We start from the raw sequence: 9,927 nt of genomic DNA, 5'->3' as shown, positions 1-9,927 counted from the left end.
GATCAGGGAGAACATATGATATTTGTCCCTTGGGGACTGGCTTAATTTACTCAGCATGATGTTTTCCAGATTCCTCCATTTTGCTGCAAATGACCGGGTTTCATTGTTTTTGACTGCTGTAAAGTATTCTATAGAGTACATGTCCCATAATTTCTTTATCCAGTCTTCTGTTGATGGGCATTTGGGTTGATTCCAGGTCTTAGCTATTGTGAATTGAGCTGCAATAAACATTAATGTCCAGACTGCTTTTTTGTTTGCCAATTTAAATTCCTTTGGATAAATTCCAAGGAGTGGGATGGCTGGGTTGTATGGTAGGGTTATCTTCAGGTTACTGAGGAATCTCCAGACTGAGTTCCATAGAGGCTTAACCAGTTTGCATTCCCACCAACAGTGGGTTAGTGTCCTTTTTCCCCACATCCTCGCCAGCATCTGTTGTTGGTAGATTTCTGTATGTGAGCCATTGTAACTGGTGTGAGGTGAAACCTCATTGTGGTTTTGATTTGCATTTCCTTGATTGCTAGTGATCTTGAACATTTTTTCATGTGTCTGTTGGCCATTTGGATTTCCTCTTTTGAAAAATGTCTACTGAGGTCCTTGGCCCATCTCTCAAGTGGGTTGTTTGTTTTGTTGTTGTGGAGTTTCTTGATCTCATTGTAGATTCTGGTTATTAATCCTTTATCTGTAGTATAGTTTGCAAATATTTTTTCCCATTCTGTTGGTTGCCTCTTCACTTTCTTGACTGTTTCTTTTGCAGTACAGAAACTTCTGTACATCAATTTGATGTAATCCCAATAGTTAATTTTGGCTTTGACTGCCTGTGCCTCCAGGGTCTTTTCCAAGAAGTCTTTGCCGGTGCTGATATTTTGCAGTGTTTCTCCAATGTTCTCTAATAATTTGATGGTGTCGGGTTGTAGATTTAGGTCTTTAATCCATGTTGAGTGGATTTTTGTGTAAGTTGTAGGGTAGGGGTCTTGCTTAATGCTTCTGCATGTGGAAATCCAGTTTTCCCAGCACCATTTATTGAATAGACTGTCCTTGCTCCAGGAATTGGTTTTAGACCCTTGATCAAATATAAGTTGGCTGTAGATGTTTGGGTTGATTTCTGGTGTTTCTATTCTGTTCCATTGGCCTATCCATCTGTTTCTGTACCAATACTATGCTGTTTTGATTACAACTGCCCTGTAGTATGTCCGGAAATCTGGTATTGTGATGCCTCTGGCTTTGTTTTTGTTGTACAAGATTGCTTTAGCTATTTGAGGTCTCTTGTGTCTCCATATGAATTTCAGCATCATATTTTTAAAATAATTTCATTGATAGATGATTTTATGCATCATGCTGTTTCTATAATACACTGCGTCTTAAAATATCAGTTGCGATCTAATTATTTGCTGAATTCAGTTATAATGTATAGGGAGTCAGAAATACAGACTTTGAAAACTATAGGTCAGCAGATGAACACAAGGATTTGAGGTGTCATTCTTCCACAAGTTACTCTACAAAACTCAGGAGGGAATCTCTTGGACTCGGTTTTAAGGAAGGGAAAAATCTGCCTTCCTTCCTCCACGGGAAAGGAGAAAAAAATCCCTACAGCACTGTGAAGTCCTTGCCTTCCACCACTTCTTATCTTTTTCACTGGTAAAGTTCAGTTTGGCTTCTTTCATTTGAAAACAAATCAGTAATCTCTTGCCAAGAATATAAAATTCACCATTGGAGAGACTTTGGGAGGCAGCGTGATGGCTCAAGTAGCTGGTTCTTGCCACTACGAGGGAGAACTGGACTACCTTTCCAGAGAAATGGGAGATCTCTCTCCCACCCTCTCTCCCTCTCTCTTCCAGTCAAATAGATGTTAAAAACTGTAAATGTCAGCACTGGAGAATTTAGTAATTTCTTCTCAGTAAGGTGTTATCTGTTTTGTAGCCCCCTTTCTATCTGTAATGTTTTAGAACTGTGAAAAGAATCAGTTAATACTTCACACCATCCTATCAGTCATTCAACATGATTCCAACACAACTAGAATCCCAGACCCTTCATCCATTTCACTCTAATTCTTTATGTGACTGTGTTTTGTTTTGATTTTGTTTATCAGATTCCCCTATTTATTTCTGTGTTGAAATTCCCATTAAAGTGACTGAGAGTTTGGAAATTTTTTTTTTTTTTTTTTTTTTTTTTGACAGGCAGAGTGGACAGTGAGAGAGAGAGAGACAGAGAGAAAGGTCTTCCTTTGCCGTTGGTTCACCCTCCAATGGCCGCCGCGGCCGGCGCGCTGCGGCCGGCGCACCGCGCTGATCCGATGGCAGGAGCCAGGAGCCAGGTGCTTTTCCTGGTCTCCCATGGGGCGCAGGGCCCAAGCACCTGGGCCATCCTCCACTGCACTCCCTGGCCACAGCAGAGGGCTGGCCTGGAAGAGGGGCAACCGGGACAGAATCCGGCGCCCCGACCGGGACTAGAACCCGGTGTGCCGGCGCCGCTAGGCGGAGGATTAGCCTAGTGAGCCGCGGCGCCGGCCTGAGAGTTTGGAAATTTTAAAAATGTTACCTTCTAATCATCATTACTGGTATTATTTAATGACTAATTTAAATCAGATGCTTTTTGCACAAATCAACATTTTTCATGAAGCAAGCACAACAAAACAGAGTTCAGGATATTAGCTCATACAAATCTCTTATTTTACAAATGAGAAAACTGACAGATGGAGGTTAAGTAATGGCCTGTGTTAGACATTGCTAGTTAATTAGCAGAGTTTGGCCAGGATTCCATTGTCCTTCAGAGCATTTGCACATTTTGTAGCTGGAATTATTTGTGTAATTAAAGTAGATAGTCTGACTTTTCCTACCCTCAAAACAGAGAGCGAGGGCAAGAGTGAGAGCAAGAGCGAGAGAAGCTCTATTAGGCAAGAACTGTGTTTTCTCTGCTGTATCCTCATTGACCACTACAGGCTCCTGAACATACCAGCTGATTAATAAACAACTGCTAATAAAGGAATGAACAAATGAATGAATGGGTGGATGGCTTCAACAGGTATGTCTGCAGATTCCACTCTGATTTAAACACCAGCTCTTGCTTTGGGAGCTGTAAAGATGAATAAGACAGAGTACAGAAGAGAGGCAGACACAGAAACCCAAGGCTATAGGAGAAATGCTTCACTCTGGGAAACTGCTTCTTCTGCTGCTGGATTGAGAAGATGGCCCTGGGCAATGTGGTCTGGTGGCCCTCAGCCCTGGGTCCCTTCATCACCTCCTACAAGACCCAGGACATGGAGCTCCACTCAAGACCCTGCACACCATTTTTCCCTTGACAATTGTGCATTGCATTTCTGTTCTGTTTTATTCTAGAAGACTGGCTCCTAGTAAGTTAAAAATACACCAATGTGTCCACAAATTCAGCGGAACAGATGACTCAGTTCAAATCACATGAAGGGAATGATTCTAAGTCAGCAGTGAACTTGGTTCCAGAATCACTTAAGACACTAGCATGCCTGGTTCAGCGAAGACACTGGTGGGATCTTCGCCATGTGTGGCCCATAATCATGCATAGAATTGATTTCCCAGTCTCCTTAGGATCCTTTTGATGTTGCTATGTAGTGCTATAATAGTAAGAGGTTATTTAACATTCAAGTTGAGCTCTTTTTTCCATCAATGAAGGCACCAAAAGAGACAGATGGATGAAATTCATGTTCTCCACCCTCTGGTAATAGGGAACCAGAGACCATGAAGAGGAGAGTGTTCTTGTCTCACACTAGCCATGTGACACATAACTACCAGAGCCAATACTTCCAGCTACTGATATGAAGGCAGTAAGTACCAGTAAGAAAGAAGGGTGAACACTCTTCCCAGGGGTGTAAATTGCACCATCCATGAGACCTGCCTTCTCTCTTCCAGGAAGGCACTCATGCTGAGAACCCCACTGTATGACCAGGGTAGAGATGCAGCTGCTGGATATGGATATGGCTGGACTAGAAACAAGTTTATCAAACCATGTCCCCAGTTCCTTCATGCTGTCATGGATCAAGTAGTGCGATATGCAATACCTCCCAGAGAAATTTAGCAGTGGGCAGTGGTCATCAGCCAGCTGTTATTCATGAGCTAGTTGGATGACTCAGGCCTTCTGTACAGAATAAAGTAATTTAGAATGCTGGCTAAATTAGAGATGTGATAAATAAGGGAAAATGCTATGTCACATTTTAGATAATATGGGAAATAGGTAGCAGAGATATTCAATACAACAATCTTTTGATATTAATAGAAATCCAAAAATTCTAAAGAACTTGAAAAGTAAAAAATGTAAATTCTATAGCAGTTTCAACAGTGACTAAAAAGAAGGGATATTTATAGTCTGTTTTGACTAGAAGAGACAGATAAAATGAGAAAGATTTTGAAATCAAATGTATAGAGGTACTAAACCAACAATGTTTTAAAACTCCTAGTAATGACCAATGTAGCAGCAACATAAGAAAGCAAACCAATCTCATAACTGTGAACTGGGATTAATAAGATAAAGTTGTTCACAGAGTTCATCAGGACCATTTGTACATATTTATACCTAAGTTTATCTTATACATTATAATTTATACATGTCCATTTTCTGGGGGAGTAGAGGTGATGGCTGCTCCTGCAAAGGAAGCTACAGTTAGTAATATCAATAGGCATGCAACACTACACACAGAGCTGTTTACTGGTTTGATCACAGCACCTTCTGGTCTCTACTTGGTTGTTGATGACTGACAAGAAAATGGCGCTAATACACAATCAAATCATATTTAATCATCAAAGAGCCTAGCCTTTAATAGACATCAAACTTCACTATTTGCACAAAAATGGAAAGTGACATTACTTTGGTAAAGAATAATTTTATATATTATGTATTTCTCAAGTCTTTGAAAACAAACTTTATAACGATGAGTTCCAAATTGCTGCCATGGAAAGTATTTCTTATTTACAAAGGTTCAACATATTTATTGGTTCGGTAGACAAATGGCATATGAAGCAAATGAGATTACTAGTAAAATCTATTCTCTCTTCAATAATTAAACATTTTGAAGCTCTAGAGAGTCACATTTTTCCAGGCATTCAAGACTTTTGAGAGATGGTTCAGAGAAAAATAAGCCAACAAACCCATATTTACCAAGAGCCAGAGTAAAGCTTAAAAATATGCACTCTGAAGTTGTTCATATAGATTTATATCAGTTAGTTTTTCTGTTGGGTTCATTACCATGATTTCTAATGCACTTTAAGACATAAAAACAGCTTTTGAAGAGAATGGAAAGAAAGGAAATCGTGGTGAAGAGAAGCAGCAAGGGCAGACTGAGGGTTAGATATGGGGAAAGTTGATCTCTTTTCCACACTCCATTAATTTCTTTTTATGTCAGTGGGAAGATTGTGCCACTACATCTCAAGCTCAAATGACAGGCTGCGGCTGTGGTTATAATGTTTTCAATGCATAGATATTAATTATCATTCTCATTCTAGTACTTGATGTACCTTGCCTCATAAAAACATAATTAACCAAAAAAGGTTGAACAAGACGCTACAGGATTTTATGGGAAGTCGTTATTTCATGATGCAAAGACCAAGGAAAGCTTTATGAAGATTATATATCATCAAAATGCGTGAAGCAGGAAGAATTTAGCTGTGCAGAATTGCGGAGGTGTTCTAGGAAGAAACCAAGGCTGAGCAAAGACAAGGAGACAGCAGGCAAGTATACCCAGGGAACTAGAAGTCAATCAGTTTAATTTGAGCTTACAGTGTGAAACAGTGGGCAGTAAATAATTAGCATCTTCAATAACATGAGGCAATTCCATAGGCAATGAACTAGAATTTGGAGACAAAGAATTAGGTTAAGTGTCAACTCTACATTTACTAGTTCAATTAACACCTGCAATAACTCAATTAGGGATTGGTATACCCATTTTTATAAAAGAGAAAACTGAGGCTCAGACTGGTTAATAACTTGAGAACTGCGGAAGCAAGAGACAAGGCTGAATACTCTGAATCCACAACCTATGCTGTCCCCACTCCACTATGCTGCTCCTCACTTTATTGTCACCTTTGGTTTAGTAACCTTTTCCTCTGGTGAGACCATGAGCATGTTACAGCTGACTCTTTGCTTCCTAAACATTCTAGCACACTGCTTGGCATATAGTATATGACCGATAAATGGAAGCTGAATGAAAGAATGGCAGTCATGGCAGAACTGGAGCACAGAAGAGAAGCCAAAGCTGAATATATTTAGGTGAACAAATCACCTGCTTAGAGGCCGTTACTGTATCCTCAAAGCAGTTGAGAAAAAAGGTGTTTATAGTACGTTTTAAAGAGCATTTAACGAAGACTTTAACTTCAGGCTAAGCATAAGGATAATTTCTATTTGTACTCTTACCAAGTTACAAATCAAGCCCAAAGATAATCAGGATGATTGTCCCCTAGAAGCTGCCAGGACCATATTATAAAACACCTTCTTCTGTGTTCAAGATAACAGTGATATAAAAACTTTCTTTTCTTTCGTAGGGGTAGTTTCAACACTGGCACTTCCACCATTTCATTAGCGTGACATAATCTTCACAAATGACACCTGCCAATTTCTGAGAACTACAGCTGGGAATGTTGTGGATGGCAAGAGGAATATATTCAAGATTTCCTTAAAAGGACTATGCCAGGATCTTATGTTGGATTTTCTGGAGATAAGAAGATTGGTAATCTATCTGGAACTTATAATTTAAAACTATATAAGTTGATGAAAGGATTTGTTGTGTTCTAAACAATGAAGGTATAGCAGTGGGCAATATTATTTTTTTAGAAATGCATAAACAAGGTCATAACAACAATTTTCTGTCTCGATGACTGTGATTCTGCAAAAACAGTGACCAGGGAGAGCTGAATGCGAAGGTCACCTATTTCTTTCTTTTTTTTTTTTTTTTCTTTTTTTGACAGGCAGAGTTAGACAGTGAGAGAAAGAGACAGAGAAAGGTCTTCATCCCGTTGGTTCACCCCTCAAATGGCTGATACTACCAGTGCTGCACCGATCCGAAGCCAGGAGCCAGGAGCCAGGTGCCTCTCCTGGTCTCCCATGCGGGTGCAGGGCCCAAGCCCTTGGGCCATCCTCCACTGCACTCCTGGGCCACAGCAGAGAGCTGGACAGGAAGAGGAGTGACTGGGACAGACTCCAGTGCCTCAACCAGGACTAGAACCTGGAGTATCGGAGCTGCAGGTGGAGGATTAGCCTAATGAGCGATGCGCCAGCTGGTCACCTATTTCTTAGCATCAATTATCAGGGATTGGTAGATATTGTATTTGCTTGATTGATTTCAGTTGCATCTTGCTTGCTCACTAAGGCATGTGAGACAATGGTGAAGGCAACTGAAGCATTTTAGAACCAAATTAGTCACAAAAAAGAAACTTATGTCCATAGCTTGATGTATTCAGTCTCCTCACCCACCCATCCCCATCTAAAGGTAGTTTTGCTGGGATCTGAAATGAAAATTCTAGAAAATCATGGAGCAAGTAAACTTACAAATTCAAAATATACTGAACAATGGAGATGTAAATGTTCACAAAACAGAAGCAGTATTTAAATTTATTATTCAAATAGTTATTTTAGAGTATTATATACATGACACTGTGATAAGCTGCATAAAGATGCAACTATAAAGATATATTTTGGAGCCTGGGTAGATGGTAGAAATACAGGATTAGAGGTATGAGTTACATTCTAGAGAGGACAATGGAAGAAATTACCTAAATCCATTAGAGCTAAAGAGAGACTACTTTAATGGAGAAGAATGTCTTTAAGTACAGTCTTGGAGGTGTAGGAATATTTCACTGTGTGGGAAACAAAAGAAACTAATTATGAACTGAAGCAATCAATAAAGGCTTGGTAACAAAAAAGTGCAGGATGCATGGGTTGTGGGTGAGTAGAATAGTGGAGGTTATCTTAGGTGAATAAGGTAAAATATACTGAGATTATGGAGGACCTGGAGCTCCAGGCTAAGAAATTTGCTATTTGTTTTATATGCTGGTTCCAACAGAACTTTCTGTATTGATAGAATTGTTCTATATTTACATTTTCTAATACAGTAGACACTAGGAGTATGTGGCTATAGGGATTTGCAATGTTTCTAGTTCTTCTAAGAAACTAAAGTTTTTCAATATAAATATAATATATATGAATAAATAAATGTAAACATGACAATAGGTCTGCTCTGATTTCATCATCATTTAAAAAAAATCATCTGTTATTTTTCACTTTATGTTTCTGTGTGGGAGCAAACTGTTGAAATCCTTACTTAATGTATACTAAGCTGATCTTCTGTATATTAAGATAATCGAAAATGAATCTTGATGTGAATGGAAGGGGAGAGGGAGTGGGAAAGGGGAGGGTTGCGGGTGGGAGGGACGGTATTGGGGGGAAGCCATTGTAATCCATAAGTCGTACTTTGGAAATTTATATTCATTAAATAAAAGTTAAAAAAATAAAAAAAATAAATGTAAACTAAAGTATTGCAATATAATTGGACAACATGGCTACTAGGTACCATTCCCATCCGTCCAGACAACTGCAGCCACTGCAATATTTGCACAAGAGAGTGGCATGATTGCAGAGGAACTTTAGCATCAGTTTCCCTTTGCACAATCAGAAATATTGATTTACTTGGGGAAGAGACCTCTTTAAATTAATCACTGCTCCTGAATCTCTACTAGATCATTAGTTAAATGATTTCATCTAGTTAGGAAAACAGTGTGAATGCTGATTAATTGAACTGCAGAAGAACAATTAATAGAAGAAACATAGTTAAATGGAGTGGATAAAAACAGGAGCAGATGGTAAATTCTGGTAAGTTTTAAAAATTTCGAACACACCAAATAAATGACTTGTGACTGTTGAGAAACAGCTTATTTTATTCCTTGGATGGAAAGATTATATCTTACTCATCCTAGTGTGATTAATGTATTCATTACTAATATGTTGTTCAGGAGACATATAGTGAGGACACAAAAACAAGCAATTTCACATTCCATAGAGCATGGTGTTGCTGACACATTTGCACAATTTCAAAATTTTAGATCTCTGCACATAAAATTGCTGTTCATCAATAATGATAAAAAAGTAATAAAGTCACATGTGTTACTTGCATTCTATAAAAATAAGTTTAAAAAATAAATTCATCTCATTTCTTTCTCTGAGATTTATATAGGACTCAAATAACTTTTAGTTTTAAGCATACATCAGAATATTTGTTTAACTTAAGATGAAAATGTTTCTCTCTACATTTTAGCTGCAGCACTGAAATTTAGATGCTCCTTGGAATTCAAGCTGTTCCCTTATTTAAAGCTCTCATGGCCAAGTAAGGTTGAGTGGCTGACTGATGAAGACTACTTTGGATGCAATTAGAGACTTCCCAAAGGTAGGCAAAATATTTATGTGTAAGAATTGATATGGAAATGTTAATATATATGTTATATATATAGCAACTATATAATTAATTTCTAAAATTAATTAATTAATTATTTGAAAGGCAGAGCAACACAGAGAGAGGGACAGACAGAAAGATCTTTCATCCACTGATTCACTCACCTAAATGGCCACAATAGCGAAGTCTGGGCCAGGCTTAAGCCAGGAGTTTGGAACACCATCCTAGTCTACCACATGGATTGCAGGGGCCCAAACACTTGGGTCATCCTCTACAACCAGCACAGGTGCATTACAGGAAGCTGAATCAGAAGCACAACCGCTGGGGCTTGAACTGGCACTCCCACTTGGAATGCTAGCCTCACAAGCAGCAGCCTAACCTGCTGTGCTGCGACATGAACCCTACAAATTCTTGCACAAGATTTTGGACAACATGAAGATGAATCCAAAATGTAGGTTAACTTTGGAGCTCAAAGGGCTGCCATAAGACAAGCGCTGTGGATTAAAACAGAGAAATGTGGTCGGGAA

Source organism: Oryctolagus cuniculus, chromosome 7 (assembly GCF_964237555.1).
Source record: "Oryctolagus cuniculus chromosome 7, mOryCun1.1, whole genome shotgun sequence".
In the NCBI taxonomy this organism is placed as follows: Eukaryota; Metazoa; Chordata; class Mammalia; order Lagomorpha; family Leporidae; genus Oryctolagus; species Oryctolagus cuniculus.
This window is presented reverse-complemented; position numbering follows the sequence as displayed.